Source organism: Anomalospiza imberbis, chromosome 11 (assembly GCF_031753505.1).
Source record: "Anomalospiza imberbis isolate Cuckoo-Finch-1a 21T00152 chromosome 11, ASM3175350v1, whole genome shotgun sequence".
Taxonomy (NCBI): domain Eukaryota; kingdom Metazoa; phylum Chordata; class Aves; order Passeriformes; family Viduidae; genus Anomalospiza; species Anomalospiza imberbis.
In genome coordinates this window covers 19,411,916-19,430,976 of record NC_089691.1, presented here as the reverse complement: position 1 = coordinate 19,430,976, position 19,061 = coordinate 19,411,916, and the positions used below count along the sequence as shown (strand labels likewise).

At 48.7% G+C, this 19,061-nt stretch overlaps 2 long non-coding RNA genes across 2 annotated transcripts; both read left to right on the top strand.

Moving 5' to 3' along the window:
- The first annotated feature begins 1,177 nt into the window (after positions 1-1,177).
- Positions 1,178-6,166, top strand: LOC137480866 (uncharacterized). The gene is made up of 2 exons (XR_011003140.1): positions 1,178-1,301; positions 5,876-6,166. It is a non-coding gene; the product is annotated as an uncharacterized lncRNA (long non-coding RNA).
- A 2,534-nt stretch (positions 6,167-8,700) lies between these two features.
- LOC137480865 (uncharacterized) lies at positions 8,701-18,567 on the top strand. Its single transcript, XR_011003139.1, has 4 exons — positions 8,701-8,920; positions 16,742-16,830; positions 17,316-17,382; positions 18,231-18,567. It is a non-coding gene; the product is annotated as an uncharacterized lncRNA (long non-coding RNA).
- The last annotated feature ends 494 nt before the right edge of the window (positions 18,568-19,061 follow it).

Below are 19,061 nucleotides of genomic sequence, written 5' to 3'. Positions count from 1 at the left end.
GCTCGTGCTTCCCATACAGAATCCATACAGGCAAAGCAGTAAGTCTTGCTGAAATAAATTAAATACTGATGCTCGTTTAGAAAGGATTTATAGGAGGCAGTGTGTAGCTCCAGCTGGCAGTGCAGGAATGGGAAGTGGAGCACGAGGCAGGGATGGGGGCAGGACAGGGAGCTCGGGGTCACCCCGTACCCCAGGTGGCAGCTGCTGTGGCTGGAGCGTGGCTCTGTGCCTGTACCCTGTGGGGACACAGCTGTCCCATCCCACAGGTCACCGTGCTCCTGTTAACAATGCCCAGCATTGCCCAGCTCCCTGGGAACTGCCTGGAGTTGTGTGGTCAGTGAGTGCTCAGTCTGGGGATGTTAAAATTTAAGTATGAGCCATTTCCCGTGGAGGGGTGAGAGCCCTTTGCTGCTGTCATTGAGCTCAGTGACTCCCACCAGGGATGGCTCGTGCCGCTGGATTTACTCCTGATCTGGAACCCCTCCAGAGGTGTCCAAATCCCAGGCTTGGAGCCAGCCCTCTGACCCAGCACCAGCTGAAGATCTGAATTTAAATCCAGACACAACATTTGGGGATGCAGAGACGGAGGGGTTACCTGTGGGCTCACCCCAAACTGAAACCTCCAACTAACATTCCACCAGCCGGTGCTGGATGTCTGGAGAGCTTTGCGCCCCTCTGCCCCAGCTCCCCCATCCCTCCATGAAGTGGCTCCAGGTCCAATCCTGCACACACAGAACGCTCTGGCACCGGCTGATTCTCTGCAGCTCTGCAGGGGAGGCTTTCCTCACACAGTGCTGTGCTCTGGGGCAGTTTATTCTCTGGTTTTACCCTGCCCTGGCTGCTCACAGAGGGTTTCAGAGAACAAGGGGCTGGTTTCAGATCTTGCTATTACAACCTCACATTCAAGAATTACTACTACTATTATTTCCAAGGAAACAGGGACTCACACTCGTATCTTTTATGTGAATTCTCACATCCGGAGGTTCTCACGTGACTTTGCTGCCTATTTTTAGCTCCTCAAACATCTCTGCCAGGATGAAAGCTTTAAAGAAAACCCACCCTTGAAAGGGATGAAACAGGCATTTGCTTTAGTGGTAAATTTGTGACTGTGACCCCCCGAATCCCTGCATTTCAGCAGCCTGTGGAGAGCAGGCAGGAACATCAGGCTGCAGTTAACTGTTTCTGTGTTTGCTGTTACACCCTCCTTCTTCAGACAGCAAAGGCTTGTTGTAAAACAGAGCTGTTTCTAGAACCAGATCCACCTACAAGTCATTTAAAAGCCTCCTACCTCAATTTTGCAGGTAAAATGTTAGTCTAGCAGGAATTGAGAGGAGGGATTTTCCCCTCTATCTGCTTCTTGACTAGTTTGGGGGAGAAAAAAAAGCCACCCTGGCTGTTTTCACTTGCAGTACCCACCTTGGGGTGGGATGGGTGAGGATGGGACCCCTCTGTCTCGTGGGCTTGGGGTGGCTGTGGGCACCCCCCTGGTTCTGCCCATTCCAGCACATTGGATGCAAAGCTTGGCATTTCCTTTGGATGCCTCACAGGAAGCATCCTATTTAAAAAACCCAGCCATAAATAACACATACTTGTACCCAGCTATTAGAGCGAGAGGAAAATTGTTTGCATTGTCACAAACTTTCATTTCCATTTTTGTCTCAATTTCAGCTTCATTAACACACGCTGACCTGCCTTATCAGTTGCAGCTATTTCTAGTGCGGGCATTTTGGTAATTGGCATCAGAATGTCAGGACAGCCAGTTGGAGCTCTCTGGGTACAGAAACCTCAGCAGTGCCTCTCGCTGATTACAAGCTCCAGTAATTAGTGATCAGCGAGTGCCACCCTCGCTGCCACAGCTGCAAAGTCCCCGTGGTACCACACTGGAAGCAAAGCCCCGGTGCTCCCTCCTAGGACACCACGGGTCACTGAGCACAGATCAGGGTGGCAACCAGCCCCTCCCTGGCACCCCAGAGCCACACAGAGCTGTGCACCCCGACAAGCTCCGCTGGTGGTGGCAAATTTATCCCGGATGAGTCAGGGCTAAATCCGTTCTCCTTCCCCGAGCTTGCAGCGCGCAGCCCAAGCTTTGCTCTGGCTGCCCCCGTTCCTTTTCTCCTCTGGGTTTAGGGTCAGAGCCCTGGAGCTGTCTGAGCTGTTGGGGTAATGGTGGAGCCTGTTCCTGGGGGAGGAGGAGGCATGGAGGGGTTCAGCATTCCGAGAGACTGGCAGCTTGGGGGTGCTGGGCTGTAGGAGCGATGAGCTGGGAGCTGGAACAAGCTCCTGCCAGACAACTAATTGAGGCTGCTGCAGCAGTGGGAGGTGGAGATTTTATAGGGCCTCTTGGTGTTTGGTTTCCTTTTAACTACTGGTCTCCAGGGCAGAGGCTCTGCTGCCTGCAGAAAGCACAGCAGAATGAGAGGAGCAAGGTTTGGACCCGCCTGTCTGCAGCAGGGCTGTGCTTCAGGGCTGGCATTAGATGTGGTCTGGGTAGGTCACTGCTGAGCATTGCCTCTGCCAAATTTTCTTTTCCTTCAGGAAGCTGGGATGAGGAGAGGCTTCTGCCTCCATCTGAGGGGTTCACTGCTCTATGTCCCTGCTCTGGGGCCAGTCTCTTGCAGGGAAGGGACAGCTCTGAGCGCTGCTGGGCACTGCAGATATATTTACCTTTCCATGCTGAAACTACAAAGCTGTGGAGACCTGGTGACCCCGTGTCACACGCTGCCCTGCCAGAGGGACAGGGCTAATTGAGACGTGACAGCCTGTGAAAACAAACTTCTCCTCAGAGGTCAAGAAGGCAAAGCTGATGAACAGATGCAAAACCTGACACTTTGAGAAGCTCCTGGAAGAGCATCACAAACAAGTGAAGGTGCATCCTAGCCGTGCTTCTCTGTGCAGACAGGGAATGTGGGCAAATGCCTGCAAAAACCTTGGAGTTTTTGTGGCTGGATGCTGTGGAGACCTGGGATGGCTGATTCTTAGGAGGTGGGCATGGAAGGGCTGCAGAGGCACTGGCTGAAGCAGGCAGATAACACAGATCATCAGATGATTTGGGAGGGAAAGATGGGAGAGCAATCCTGACCACCCAGAGAAACCCTGAACTCCTGTGTCTGAGGTAAATTAAAATGGAACGAGAAGATCTGCCTGGCTGAGGTGGATTGTGTGTGTGTGTGCCTGTATTTCCCTTCAGCAGCAAAAAAAGCGTCAACAAAATCGAGCTAACAAAAAGCTGCCAACATTTTGAAACGAGGCAAGGCTATAATTCCCAAGAAACAGCCCGGCCCACAGGGTGCAGGGGACCCTGTGCCAGCTGCCCTCTCCCATCAGCAGCAGCACTGAGCACAGCCAGCAGCCTGTTATCAGGGTGACATCCCCGAGATAAATGACTCCCATTATTGCCTTCGTTCCCGGGCAGTCCCCTGAGGCCCCTGCACTGCCCTGGCAGCTGTGGCAGCTCCGGCAGGGTGACAGAGGTGCTCAGGGCTCTTCCCAGCAAATCCTCCCGGCTCTGCCTGTTTGTGCAGGTGGGGCTGGCAAGGGCTCTGAAAGTCTGAGCCACGCTCTGGGAGAGAGCTGAGGCTGCTGCAGTGCTTTACCAAGAGCAAGCCTGCTGCCAAGATCCCCTGGATTGGGAGAGAACATGTGTCTGGCCCTTCTGGAGGGGTTTTTTGTGGCACCTCCCTCTGCTCAAGTTTTACAGCTGGGATGGGGCAGTGAGGTGCCATGGCATGCTGTGGTGCTGTGCACTGCAGCCATCAGAAGCACGCCTGCTGCTCTGTCTCAATCTTTTCCCGTTATTTGCCTCCATTCCCCACCTTGTCTTTCTGTTTGCTGTGGCCCACAGTGACCTTTCTCACCCACTGGGGTAGAAGAGCGGGTAAAACTCTGCAAGCCACAGCAAAAGGCACGGCAGAGTTTGGGCTCGTTACCGTCAGCACGGGTGGAAAATGGCTTTGGGGTTAAATCATCCTCACAATGATCAGGTTTCACAAATATCCCCCTGTGCCTGGAACTAGCATGAATTTATTTGTGCAAAGAAGTCCTTTATGGAGGTAGGGGCTACCTTGGCTTTCTAGAAACAGAGACGCTTCCTGCACAAACATGGGTGCAGAGATCCTGACTTCCTGATCTCTCCTCGAGACACCCCACAAGAAGCTGTACATGAGCAGGCTGGGCTCAGAACCAGCACCCATTTCTGCTGCCAGCTGGGGGTGCGGGCTTGGCTCCCACCCCAGGGGATGCTGAGAGTTCAGAGATGTGATCTGAGTGGTTTAATTCTATTACTCATGAGCTCTGAATAGCTGCTTTAGACACCCTTGACCTTCTGCTGCAGAGCAGATCAAAGCAAATCTGTCTGTAGTGATATACTTTATCTGATTCAAAGGGGAAGCATCCAATGAAGCGCTTGTTTTGAAAACATTATTTTACGTTGTGCCCCATTAAATTGTTGACATGTTGCCCTCTGGCTATTTGGCATTAGTTATACTCAAATGCTATCTACAGCCTTAATCTAATTTCTCCTTTCCTCATCTTTATTCCTTGATCTTCATATTACACTGTTTAACAAATCTGTTCAAGGACAAAATTGTTTCAAGACGGGGTTTGATAAGCCGAGGGAAGGGGCTGCAGAGCCAGGCAGGAATTGTGTCTCAGGTCCCAGGCACTGGAATTTAGAGCAGCCAGAAGGGGCCTGCTTTATCTAAATGCTGCTCCTTCCCTGCGCGAGTCCAGATTTCTGCTGGTCACGAGCTGTGCCAGGAGGGGTTTGTGGTTTGTGCCATTGATGGATATCTGACTTTGGGGTGGTTTTTGTGCCCCTCCCTTTGAGGAGCTGCAGAGCTGTGCGGGTGCTCTGGGACAGGCTCTGTGCCCTGTCCCCGTGGGTGGCACTGCTCCAGGGACGGTTGCTTTGTTCTTCTTCACAGCTTGTGCTACAGCTCTGCAGGCTGGATCACCTACACATTTCAACAAATCCCCTGCTGGTTCAGGGGTGTTGGTGGTGCTCTGTGCCCCTCCTGAGCCCTGACAGTCCTGGGCTTTGGTGATGTTTTGCTGGGCTGCTGCTGCTGCTGAAGGAATCATCACTTCAGCAGGGCTGGACCCCAGTTGCCATCATTTTTGGTGTAAATCCACTAAGAAATCAGCAGGGAGAAAGAGGATACAGCTCCTTCCAGCCACTGAACCACCAGTCTGGAGGGAGGGCCTTTTGCTACCACCCCTCCAAGCTGCTCCATGCCCTGGAGGGTTTATGCTGGGTATTGAGTCATATTTATTCTGTGCTCCTTTGTGATAAGCCACAGGATTTGGTGGGGAATTTGGGAAAAGTGAGCCCTGCTGTGCTGGAAGTGTGCTGGATGCTCTCACTCCTTGCGTTGCAAGTCCAGATTGGAACCAGGTGAAAAAACGTGCTCACAAAGCAGCCAGTGGAAAAAAATAGCTTGATTTTAAAAGTGTTTCATTTTGAAAAAGGGAAGAAAAGCTAAACAATCAGTGCTGTTAAAATTTTCCATCACTATCCTTTTCATGCAATAGGACTTTTCCCGTGCTCCAAAGCTCCAGCTCCAGCAGCAGCACACAGCTCCTGGGAAACAGCTTTCATTAGAGAGGCATGGAAAAGGTCCTCAGAAGTGGACCAGGGGCTTGCAAAATGGAAACAACAGTTTTCATTAAATCCTTTTCCACCTTTGTAGTCCTTTCTGGGGGGTTATAGTGGATCCTCCTTGTGCTGGCCCCCATCGTCCCCAAAAATCCACAGCATCAGGAATGGAATTCTCCAAATGACAGCCTGGCAACCCTGTCAGTCCCTTCAAGAGCTTCAGACAGGGATCCTCGCAATGTTCCTAGGAGTAAAACATAAATTTATACTTTCTGTTTCCAGTAAACTGTCATGGGAATAAAAAAATAATAGCCCCTGACAAGATAAGAAGACCCAAGATGTTAAAAATCCTTTGGCGATGCAAAGAGCTGAATGAAACCCCAACACACTGGACATGTTTAGCACCAGCTCATCTCTTTCTGACATCCAAGCAGTTGGAAATATAGATATAATTAAAAGGATTTGCAAAGCCAGCATAACACTAAGAAGACTATTTTACATTATTTTTATAATGAACTTTAGTATTTACTCTATTGAAGCAGGAATCCAAATAAATGTTCGTGGTTTATATCTTTTCTGCCTCCAGTACACTGACTTTGGTTAAACAGCTATATTTATCAGTGCAGTGCTGGCTATAAAAGTGAAAGAAACAAACCATAAAATGTCCAGTGAAGCTGTGTATTTCTTTAGGTGGGTGGGTACACGGGGAGTTCGTAGTTCTGGGGGTGGTAGCCACCTTTATTGCACATGAACAATGTCATCTACAGTGATGGTACAGATTTACAAAGGTTTTAAAGACTCAAAAGTAATAGATATGTGTTTATCAGGATCATGAAATGGCTGAGGTTGGAAGGGACCTTAAAGATCATCTGGTTCCAAGCCCCTGCCATGGTCAGGGACGTCACTCACTGCACCACAGCTGCTTGGGAAACCCAGTCCTCCCTGTGTGGAGAGGACAAACATGGGGAGGTACATCTGGGTACCTGCTGGGTGACCCTGCCTTCCTGATGGGAATGAATAACATGAGGCTGACTATAACTCTGATTTTTTAAAGATTCAGTCCTTCACCTGATGTAAAGGGGAAGACAGTGCTGCAGAGGCAAGAATGAAGAGCAGCTCCAAAACTAACAAATGAGCAAAAAGGCCCCAGAAGGAGGAGTAAGGAGCCAGATCCCAAAAAGACACAATGGTTTAGGTGGCCTCCAGCCCCACAGGTTTTCTATGCAGTAAAATGCCAGAGAATGAAAGATAAGGATCATTCTTCACTCCTTATACTCTGCCTAATTCTGAAATGGTCCATGGTGAATGGTCCATAGCTTTGCTCTTGAAGTGATGGTTCTGGCTGGGGTTTAACATCCTTTGTTCTCATCCAGGAATTTCTCCTGAACTGTGGACCTGGAGCATCCCTGTTATGGGCTTTGCAGGAGCCTGTCCCCACACCAGGAGCAGAGCAGAGTCCAGGCTCTTACAGGGCTGGGCAAGCAGACAAATACGTGGGGGTTTTTTGGAAAGGAAAAAAAATAAGTAAAAAAAAAAAATCTTTGTGGAATGCCTGGTTGAGTTACAGTAAATCTTAGGAAGCAAGAGCAGAGGGCAGCTCCTTACATCTGGGTTAAAACTAATTGATCACTTTCCCTCAGCACACAGACCTGTCTTTATACTGAGCCTGTAAAGAAAAGTTCCCTGAAAGTCACCGGAGACAAATAATCCTTCAGGAGTCAGTGCTGACACAGAATTACATTTTCAGTCATTTTTCAGTTGTATGCGTCTCCATCCTGTCACATTAGTTTGCTAACACTTCCAATGCAACAATGAGACAAACAGAGCATTGTGCTGGTCCAAGCCAAACATTCATCTCTGCTTGGCACCGGTTCAACAGGCCTGTCAAAACTGCTGGCGAGCTGGCCAAAGCTCATTAAGTGGTTGGATGCATATTTAGCATGGAAAAGAGCTTTACCCAGGGCTCTGAGTAATGTGCGGAGCGAGCGGGCAGGAAAGAGGAGAGATGGTAGGAAGGAGAGAGCGGGATGTGCTCCTTGTGGATTGTACCTAAGCTGGAATAAAAGAAGAATGTAAATATCTATTGAGGGAACATATTTCAAGGCAGAACAGAAGTGAATTGCAAAATCCCCAGGCCCAAAGCCAACCTGAAATGTGTCTCAGCAGAGACATCGACGTTACTGCTCCTCGATGTGCGCAAAGTTACCGGAATGGTTTCCCTGGGATGGGAGCTGATCTGCTGGCCTGAGCTTTCCTTCCCAGCCTGAGCTTGGTGGGTTTGGAGAGGTCTGACCAGAGGCTTCCCTTGCACACTGACTTCACCAAAGTCCACGGAAGAATCTGGTTTTTGGGAATCCAGCACGAGCCAGTGTAAAGCATCCCGAGGTGCTGGCAGGAGCCTGGCTCAGCCCCCTGCAACCTGACACAGCTGTTAACAGCTGGTGAAGCATTTCCTCAGGAGGAGACCAATTAAGAGAGAGATTTAATTGCAGAGCCTGAATGTTTGTGTTGCCTTCTGGTGTTGAGCTGATGTCAAGGAAAGAATGATCAGGGTACAAGTGGCACTTCCCAACTCGTCCACATGCCCGTGCCTTTGCTTTCTGGACTGCTCAGTTTCAGTACATCTCTGCAGCAGACTTTTCAACCTGCAGGAATGCTGCTGATTTTCACAGGCAAATGGTCAAATATTGAAGAAATTTACCACCAAATAGGTATACACATGACAGAAAAATTCCTTTCCTTCTTCATGTATCCATGTTGATATTGCGGGGTCTACATAAACCTGGGTTTCCTAAAATCATGCCTAAAACTCCCAGCAGCGTTCCATTAAGTGCTCACTCTTGGACAAGGAACAATGAATGACAAAAAAAACCCATAAATCTTGCAAGGGGGGAAAGAGAGAGAAAAACTTACTAGTTAAGAAATAAATTTTTCTGTGTGAATAAAATTTCTGAGATGATCCAATATGAAGGCAAATAATTAAGATGTTGGAATTGAGAAATCCTTTATTACAGATGAAGAAAGAAGCCATTCATGGACTAATTAACAGAATGCTTCAAGCAAATGTTAAGGATTAACCAATTGAGTATTTAAAGGTGTGGTTTATTTTAAACCTAGCACCTCTGATTGCTTACTTGCTTGCACACTTGCAAACAATTGCTCTGTTCATGCAGCTTGTCTTCTTCCTCCACCTTTTTTTTTTCTCTAAATTCTTGCAGGGCCTTAGAACGGGTCCTTTAGTTTACAGTGATGCCCATGCTGATCTATGTAAGAAATTCAGGATCATCCAGGACTGTGGTCTCTGTGCCAGGATCCATCCTTGCCAAGGTGAGCATCTCCTGAGATCTCTTTGGAAGGTGCTGAGAGGTTATTGCTGCTGGATTTTGTTGTAGCTGTCAATCAACTATGAATTGTTGAGGTTCAGTGTCTGTGATTTTAAAACGGAAGTTAATTATGCTTAAAAGTGTGCAGAACTATCAGAACTGATTTAAAGTCTGCGAAAGGGTTCAGTCTTCCTTATCTAAGAGCTTAATGAGCATATCTAGGAGCAAGGTACTTTCCTGGATAACTGTGATGACTTCTGGTGCATGGGAGGTGAAGTGAGTCTGGCTGTAAGAGAAGACGAGCAGATCATGTTACCCTGGCTGTTACCAACCCCTCCTGTGTCTGATTCACCCGGGGACAGGGTGGGTAGTCTGAGCTCATTGCTTCAAGTCTGGCTGGGAATGGCTTTGTGGTACAGGTGAGCATGGCCAGGTGAAGACAGGATTTATTTTTTTCTCCTCATGGAATCACATCAGGATGGAGAGTGGCAGAGATGTGCTGGAGTTTGATTAGTTCAACCACTCCTCAAGGCAGAACTTCAAGCTCACAGCAGATATTCCTGTAATCTGCCTCTTGTAAAGCCCCTTTTTGGCTGAGGGATAAGATCCCATCCCTCTCCAGGCTTTGGGGAGTTAACAGGCTGCAATGTTTCATTTCCACAAACCGGAGACATGAGCTCTGAGAAGTCATCCCGAGCAGGATTTGCTTTATCTCTCTGGCCTTTGGGTGACTTTTTCTCTCACTGTGGTGAGCATTGTTCCCTCTGCGTGCAGTTACCTGACACACTTACCTGGCACTTCATCACTGCTGCCTGGGGTTGCTGTTCTGCTGGGTGTGCTCAGCAAAAGAGTGCCTCGGAGGCAGAAATCTTTGGCAAGGGTGAAACCCCCCTCAGAGCTTGTGTTTGGGAAATTCTTTTTGCCCCCACTTCTCAAGGGCTTATTATTGAGGGACTCCAGGCTCAATTAGACCATGAAAGCTGCCTGACATTGTGATTTATGAGATCTTAAAAGTGAGTGCTTCTTATCAGCGCCGGAGTGTAGCGGGGGCCGTGTCTCAGCGCTGTTCCTGCAGGATGGAGCAGGGCTCTGCAGCGAGGGAGCCTTGGGAATTCTGCTGGGGAGAAGGTCCAAAGCCCACCTGAAGGGCTGGACCACACTGAACAAGAGGGAAGGAGCGAGGACACAGCCACTGATGGATGGCACAGGCACTGCTGCTGCCTGTGCATCCACAAGGAAGGATGTCAGGGGTGCCCAGCTCCAGCACGCTGTGATTCAGAGCTAAGGATGTGCTTCTCAGGAGTGTCCTTCCTTTTGCAGCATTTGGGAGTTTCTTCATTCTAAAGGCTCTGCACTGTCTGGAGTGACTGGGAAAGCACAGCCCCATCACAGAAGTACTATTCTGATGTGTTTTAGCTTTTCTCCAGCTGACAGATTAGTTGAAACGTGTCCCTTCTCACAGCTGGCCAGAAACCTACTCAATTAAATTGCTGTGCGTTTTTTTAATCAGCATCTTTAAACCAGTTGCTTTTTTGAAATCACAGGTACCTCTGGTGCTCCTCTGCAGCACTTGCAGGAGCTGCAGCCACAGCTCAGTCACAGCTGGCACACTGGGACCCTTGTGGCAGCTGTCCCTGCATTCCTGCCTGTCCCTGCATTCCTGCCTGTCTCCTCTCCTCTCTGGCTCCTCCAAACATCCCTCTGCTCTGGCTGTGTGGCCAGAGGGAGGTGAGTTGTTGCTGTGACTCACAGCATTCCCATTCTGCCTTCCCCAGCCAGGACGGGGTTTCTCTGCCCACAGGGAGGCAGGAAGGTGTTTGACAGCCCTGTAGTTAGATGCCTTTGTGACAAGCCCAGTCCTAACAGCTCCAGGTCTAAGGTTGCTTTTAAATGTATTATAAATTAAATTATTTATTTTTTTGCCCAGGGTTCAAGCATCTTAATGTGCTATGAAAGAAGTACCTCATGACTAAATACTGTTCTTCCACAATAGATGCCATAGCATGGAGCTGCTGGCTCCAGCACAACATCTGTTAAGAATCTACACATTATAGCTGACGGGATTTTTCACCTTAAATGAGGTTTCTGTGATCTGCATAGTTTTGTTCATGGTCCTCAGGTGGTGAGGGAAAATGTAGCTGCATGACTTTGATCTCCAGTGTGCTCTTATCCCAAACCACTGTTGAGAGGCTTAATTGTACAAGATGCAAAATAAAACCTCTGTTAAAGCAGCACTTAGATGTTTTAAGTAGACTTAGATCTGCAGTTACAATAACAAAAACTACAAAGGATACCAAAAGATAAGGTTCCAACAGTGTTGGCTTGGTTTTGTTGTATACCCTGTGTATTTTTTTGACGTGGATCCCAATAAACACATATTACCCCAAGCCCTTGGGTTTAATATTAGGTTGCTTGTGAAAATTCATTCCACAATGTGAGCCCCCCTGGCTGGTGGGGGAGCACAGGGCTGAGCATCCCATGGCCAGGTAGACCTGACCCTTGTCCACACCTGGTGAAGAACAGGGCTCTGGCAGCCTCTGGAGCACCCTCTGAGCTGGGATGCTGCCTCCTTCCATCTTCCCCTGTGGGCAGATTCTCTCTGGCTTTCACCCTGGCTTTTCATCCCTCTCTCTACCTCCAAAACTGCATCAGAGTTGGCTTGGTTTGGTGTTCCAACCTCTTGTCTTCACCTTTTCACAGTCCTAGAGTACTAAGCTGTGTCATGCAACACCAAGTTATGGCACATTAAATCATTTCCCCAAAGAATTTTAAATGTCTCCAAACTAGAGAGTTCAATCTGATAGCTCCTAGCCAAAGTACAAAGTTATTTTTCTACATGTGTATGTTTCAGGTTGGGGGATTTTTTGGATGGAAAATAGAGTAAAAGGAAGCCCACGTGGTGACTGAAGCTGGAGTATCCTGGAGGAGCAGAAAGATGTGGCCCCAGGCAGATGCAAGGGGAGGGGAATGCTGGCAGGTGACAAGGGGAGATAAAGTAGGTGATGCTGGGGCTGGAGTGGACAGCTGCAGGATAAAACTATGAGATATAAAACAGCACAAGAGTAAAATTTTGTCTCTGGTAATAAGATTTGTACTGGGGAAAGGGAAGAGCAGTAAAGACTTTTAAGAGTTACTATGAAACTTCAGGGTTTTTTAAAAATATATTACTTTGTCCTTCAAAGAGACTGACTTTATTTTTATTTTTTTTTAATAATGCAATAATCAATAATAGATTAAATCTCCATTCCACTACAAATCCTTTTGCACAGTAACAACAGAGCCAAAAATCTCTGGTGGTACATTAGAAAACGTAATTTGAACCCAAATCTGGCTGGATTATGCTTTATTCCAGGCCTAGCAAGACTGTCTGCTCAGACCTTTCTCTTTCACAGGCTGTGCATTTGATGAAGGCCTGTCTGGAAAGCCACAGACTGTGAGTCCTACCCAGCCCCCTCATTAGATTTAGCCCTGCAGCAGAGGCTCAGAGACATCAGTGCCTGTAAATTAATTTTCAAAGTCTCTCCAGCCTCTGGGATGGGCTGCCAGCAGGAAGAGCTTGGTATGTTCCTGGAGTGCCAAGGATGGCCTGCAACATGACCAGAAAAACAATGGGCAGCTGCAGGGTCCAGCTTGAGGGGTGCTGGAAGTCCTGTGTGTCTTTCAAACCCAACAGATTTCTTCTCCATTGGCTTCTTGCCTCCCCCTACTCTCCTCCCCACCCTCAAGAAAATTCCATGCACTGAAGCTGCTCTGGCTGGTCTCCTGCAAGACATGAACACAAGGTTTCTATCCGGGCAGGATGGCTCAGAGAGTGGGAATGGTGAAGGAGAGTTGCCTCGTTCCTCATTACAGGCGCAGTGGGACAGTGAGAGAAAAAAGTGCTCCCTGCTCTGCCCATATGTCCGGGAGGGTTTTTGTGGCAATTATCCCTGCTGCTGGGGAACGTGCTATCTCCTCTGGAAGCAGAAAATTCCACTTTCCCATGCTGTCTGACTGCATCTCCCCAGAGTATTAACATTAGCTCATAAAGAAGTGTTTGTGAAGGAGAGACAAAGCCCAAAACCGCTTACTCGGCGAAACGAAGGGAAAGCGCGGGGGAAGGAGGACGCGCATTGGTGGACCTTGAGCTTCTGACACACGCTGATGCTGAAGCACATGTGGGAGACGTTTCTCCTAGTGACATCTTAAAAATGCCTACTAAGCACAGGCCAGGATGCAGATAAGTGTGGGGCTGATGAATGCTTGCATGGTGGGGGCGTAGCTGGACACCATATGGCCAAAAAACGTGCAGGCGGAGAGCGGGTCCGGCAGGTATTTCTCCAGCAAAGCCTCTGTTAACTTGGCATTTTGCTGCCAGGTCCTTGGGTTGGGGATGGCTCCCAGAGCTGGGTGACAGGCACTGTCCAGCTGTGCCAGCCTGGGCTGAGCTATCTGCCCTGGAACCAGGCTGCCTCTGGTACCCACAGCAGATCCTTCGCCTGGTTTAGCTTCACGCCAGCATCTCTCAGGTATCTCAGTATCTCTTACCAATGATGTCAAACACGAGGGTGACTCTCCTTCAGCAGTGTTTGCACAAGGTCCTGAGCAGCAGCTGTGTCACTGAGGATGCTGCTGTTCTTTTCTGGGACATGTGTCTCTCCTGGACAGAGAGGTTGATAAATCCCATCAAATGCCAAATGTTTTATTAATCACCAGAGTAAACCAACATATAAAACCTATGGAGCTCGTTGGCAAGAAAGCAGGTCACTGCTGCCCAAGCCTGGGGTAACGTTTGCTGCTTTCCTTTCACAAACTGTGTTTTCCTGCAGCTCTGCAGGATATCAAACCCTTTGGGAAAGGGCGTGTGTGTTTGTGTGTGCACACGTGTGTGTCGACTCCCAGCCTGGATTCTTTGAAGCACCTTGTCCCCGTGGTGTGCGTGCTGAAGGAAAAGCTGAATTTAACATCTGTCTGGCTGTGACACAAGGTTTCCATGTGAAAATGCATCCAGCAAAGCAGAGAGCAGGGTGGAATTCCTGCCCTCATTGAAGTCAGTGGGAATTTTGCCACTGACCTTGATGGATCCCGGCTTTCACCCCTGACTATACAGTAGCTGTTCCAGCCCTTTTGTCCATCAATCTCCTGGCAGCAAGTGCCTCTATAAATTGCTCCTTGAAAGAGAAGAAAGGACATGACTTCAAAGTCTCCCCTCACAGCGTTGTCCTGCAGAGGCTGGTCCTGGCTGGGGCTCTTTTGAGGGAGATGTGGCTTCTGACACATGCAAAGCACTCGGCATCGAGTCACAGGGATTTTCATCCACCAGCAAGAAGTGGGGAGTCCATGGGGCAGATTTACTGCCCATGTCACTGGCTGGGAAAGCCAGGCACTGCTCCCAAAAGTGACACCACTTATTTTTAACACAGGTGTCAGAGCAATGGCTGGGTGCTCTCTCAGTCACAGAGGGTGCAGCAGGTTACAGAGCGAGCTTTGGAGCATCCCGCTGGTTTGCACTGAGCACGGAGCAGCTGGTGGGGTTTTTCAAGAAGCATCTGCTTGTTGGCTTAGTTAAAAGTCTTTTTACTAATTTGGATGTGACATTCAGACAGGGTATTGCCTCTGCTATGAGTTTGGTATCCTCTGGTCCAAAGGGAAACCTGTGGAGGGCAACTACGAGTGCAGCTGCCCTGAAATCGTTTCGGAGCAGAAGGGGATGCAGAAGCTGCAGGACACCGGCTGCAGGGAGCTGCCCATCCCACCAGGCAAGGGCTGCCTTTACAAAATGCCATCCAGACAGTGGTTTGCAGGGCTGACAAAATAATAAAAGGACCCCAGCAACAGGGCAGGCTGTTCCCACTTTGCAAAGCACTTTCTTCACCTCACAATATCCTCAGGGCTGCTGGAGTTTTTTCCCCCATCATGAGCCCCCACTGACTTGTGGGCCTCTCGCTGGCAATTTGGGCAGAATCTGCTTTGTTAGATGGCCTCCTGCTGCTCTTTTCTTTCCTTCTCTCTCCACCCCTTTCTCTTTTCTTTAAAAGCTTTATTGCAAAGCAATAAGTCGTTTCCCACCTCCCTGCTTCTCCCTTCCCAGACTAAGTCACTGGGAATTTTTTCACCTATACATGTAAGTTGACTCAAACAACATTCACCCTACTGTCAGTTCTCAGCTCATAAAATAAACAGATTGTTATGGAAGTCAGAAGTTTAAAAAGTTGTGGGTTTGGCTTCCTTTACTGTCCATTTTTTTGCAAGGGGTCTTGTGCTGCTGCATATGATGATTGAGAGAGAAAATGCATACTCGGGGCCCAGACAGTGCTTGGACAGAGCTAATTAAAATAATAATCCAACTTTTCACAGCAGCCGAAATGTCTGTAGGCTCACCATACCCCTCCAGAGGCACAGGCACTTCCCTTGGCTGAACCCAGGAGCATTCCTCACCTCCCCAAGCACGGGCAGTGGGTGTCCCTGAATGCCTTCATTAGAAGCTGCTAATGGATTAAATGAGACATTTTGGTCAGCCTGGGCGCCAGAGCTGCAGAGGCTCTTGCCAGTGTTGGGCACCTGGACTGTAGGAAGGAGCAGGACCGGGAAGTGTCTGATGCTAGGGAACGAGGCACAATTACAGCAGGGCTGTGTGATAACGAGAAGGCAAAACTCCCTGGGATGGGGACAGTGGTGCCTGCTCTCAAGGGCCATTTGTGACCATCCAGAGCTGTCTGAGACCCTCCCACATGCCTCTTGCTCACCAAGGTGACCCCCCCAGTCTCCATTGCTGTCAGTGCTAATTTGTGTGGAATAAATGAGCCACTGGAGTACAAAATGTGTCTCTGCTGCTCAAAGAGAGCAAAAAAGTGACATGAGGTCTAGGGCAAAAGTCCTAAGAGCTTCACTTGCCTCTTCCCAGAGTAACAACTGCCATTATAAATAATTTTCTCCTTTCATTATAGCTCCAGTAAAAAGAAAATTGCCTTCAAAATTTCAGATGTAAAGTACTAAATTGGAGGAGAGGTTAGCTGGAGAAAGAGCTTTTCCAAAGGAGCCTTTTTGGGCAGCCCTTCAGATGGCATTAACTGTCATCCTTGGGGAAGAACTCACCTAGGGCCTGTTTGATCCAAGTCCCATATTGTGTCATTTAGGACACCACAGCACAAAGCTCCAGAGCTGGGAGGAAAGAATTAAAACAGGCAATGCAGTTTTCACCTCTGCCTCTTTCCCAGACAGGCTGTTCGCTGACTGGAGGCACTGTTATTATTCCATCCACGGCGAGGTCCCATTCCGCTCACAGGAACAGTGCTCCAGTCTCCCTCTTTTTCTACAGGCAGAGCTTTGGTACCAGCTTCAGGTGCCCTGTAAAGATAATGATCTTTTTCTTGGGCTAATTCAGCCTGTTTCCCAGTTTTTATCCTTTCAAAGCTGTTTTCTGTCTCAGTCCAAGGGACTCTCCTGCTGCCATGGACAGCACAGAGAACCTGCCCAGCAGGATACAGAGAAAATTTCCCTCCTGAGAAATCTCTTCTAGCTTCTGATAGTCCTTAATTTATCTGGTAAAGGCCAAATTGTAAACAACCTAAAACCCCTCGGGCCTCACAAATCCTTCTAATTATTAGAACCAGAAGGAAGGTAAGTTAGATTCCTTCTCCACCGAGCTGGGGGGATTATTTCCCCTTCCAGGCCTCTCCCTAATTTTTTAACAGCAGCGTGTTTGGATCTGTTCTGGTAACCAACAATAAATTCTAGGTCTTTGCTGGATGCTCTTAATTTATTGGATCTATGGGCACCACAGACTTATTTTGATGCCTTGTGGAACGTTGTCCTGAGCTAGGGTTTTGTGATTTACCACTTTCAGCTGGGGGAATACAAAGAATGCAAAGAAAGTACATGGAGAAACTCTGCGGTTTTTTGTGCCCTCCTATTTCTCTTGTTCATTCCTCACAGGTAAAGAGTTCTCTTTCTTCCCAGCCTCTTTTTATCTCAGAAGCTGTAATATTCATAACTGAAAAAAAAAAAAAAAAGGAAGAAAAGGCAAATGTAAAGAGGTAAATCTCCAAAGTCTGGAGACCACAGAGCTGCTGAATAAGACAGAGCTGCATGAAGGTAATTGCAGGGGGATAAAGGATGGCTGTGTTGTAGGATGTCCTCGTTGTAGGATGTGGTTGTCAGATACACACTTGCTATATTTTATGACATTTCAAGATATTCAGAGTGAGTTTTGTCAGTCAGCTGGAGCTGCAGGGTCTGCATAAACCAGCTGTGTGTATTTAAGGGATTCAGTTATCTGGACGCACAGATCTGTGTTTTTTCCCCAAAATGAAGGGCAAAAGGTGCATTTCCCCTTGTACCTGCAGCCAGGTCTTTTGTTTGCTCTTGTGTGCCCAAAGCTGTCATGTACTTTTTAAATCAGCTTTGAATTTGCATTCCAGATGGAATTCCAGAGTTTAAAATGTGACTGTGGCAGATCAGAGGGTCCTGAGGAACAGCATGGCTCAGGTAAGGACAGTCTTATCCTGGTCTGTGCAAAATATTCATTGCTCATCCAGTATTTGCACAGACTTCACCCTCTCTCCATTCTGTCCTTCTCAGCTGCCCAGGAGAGTTCCTGTTCCTTTCTGCCCTTTTTCTCACTCATGCCTCCCCTCCTTCCCTTGGATCCACTTAGGATTTCTTCCAAAATAACATTTTTTGGAGAGGGGGTCACTTTCCCAGTGGGTTCCACATCAGTACATTGCTTTGATCTGGAGCTGCTCTCGTCAGCCACCCCCTGATGCCGTTTGGCACCACTGAGAAGAGCTGTCTGTAGGTGCCAGCCCCTGTGCTGCTGCTGGCAGTGCCCACAGCCACTGTCCCTGTGCCAGCCTTGGCTCTGCCCGCTCCCCCCGGCAGCAATCCCTGCCACCGGCTGCAGCACTGGGTGCATTCCAAGCTGCTGCTGGCAAAAACATCCCTGGATTTTGGAGGTCTGAGGCTCCAGTGCTCAGCGGGTGAAGGGAGCAGCCCTGGCAGGAAGGGTGAGCACCACTGTGGGGAGGGAAACACCAGAGCTAAACACTGGTACTGGGCAGTGAGTTTGCTCCTGATCTGTGGAATATCTCTCCTGTGCCTCCCTGGTGTCCTGTTCAGGGGCTCAGAGGCAGGTTTGGAAGCTGGTTAAGTGTCTTTCTTTCACAAAACTGGGCTGTCAGGGCAGCATTTGCCTTCTTCACCAGAGTTTGCTGTGGTCTGGGCTGTTTCTTGGCACCAGCACAGGGGGTCAGGGCACTGCCAGCTGTCTCCATCTCTTGTCTTTTTAGTGGCATTTCAGTATCTAATTACTTTATTTATGGTCCTTCTTAAAGCAGCTGTTTGCTGGAGGTTGTCAGAGCTACTGGAAGTGCTGGGTGTTTCTGTAAACACCTCAATCCAAGCACCCTCATGGTTAGATTGAGGCCAGCTTGCTGCTGACTCCTGCCTCTGCCAGAAGGGCTCAGACTGGAGAATATGAGCATTTCACAGATGAGATTAAGCACAAGTCACTCCTGTGCCCATTTTTACCAGTCCCTTCAGGAGATGTGTTTGTCTGGAGCTGCTGGAAATCAAGCATTCCCCAGTATGTAGCTTATTTCAGTGCTGTTCCAAAGGCTGCTGGAATGCAAGAGACTTCCAGAGTATTTTAATAAATATAAAAATTTAAAACAAGTGCAGACGTGCTGGTTCCTGCCAATTCTCCTTCCTTTCCCATTCCGGGTGTGTGTTGCATTACTTTTTTCTTAAAGCACCAGCTGAGGAAAGAGCAAGGCAGGCTGTAACCGTGTGGGAGAAAAAAACATCCCTGCCCTGCTCCTCATTTCCCTCCAACCTCTGTGAATAGCTCATCCCATGCCTCTCTGTCCCCCCTGCAAGCAACCAACCACGTTTTCCCACAGGGAGCGTCTTTGGGACTAGAAAGACGAGATTTTCATCCGGAGCGTGTTTGTTTCTGTGATCAGGCAGGACCACAATGGCCGGGTCAATCACTTCTCAGGGAGGGCTGTGCCCAGCGGGGAGCGTGGCACGGGCAGCTCTCTCCCTGTGCCCCCGGACTGCTCCATTCCCCTCCCGACCACGCTGGGCATCGGCCCCGGGGGCTGTTGAGTGTCCCTGGCCGGGGATGCGGGATGTGGGATGCGGGATGCGGGATGAGGGATGTGGGA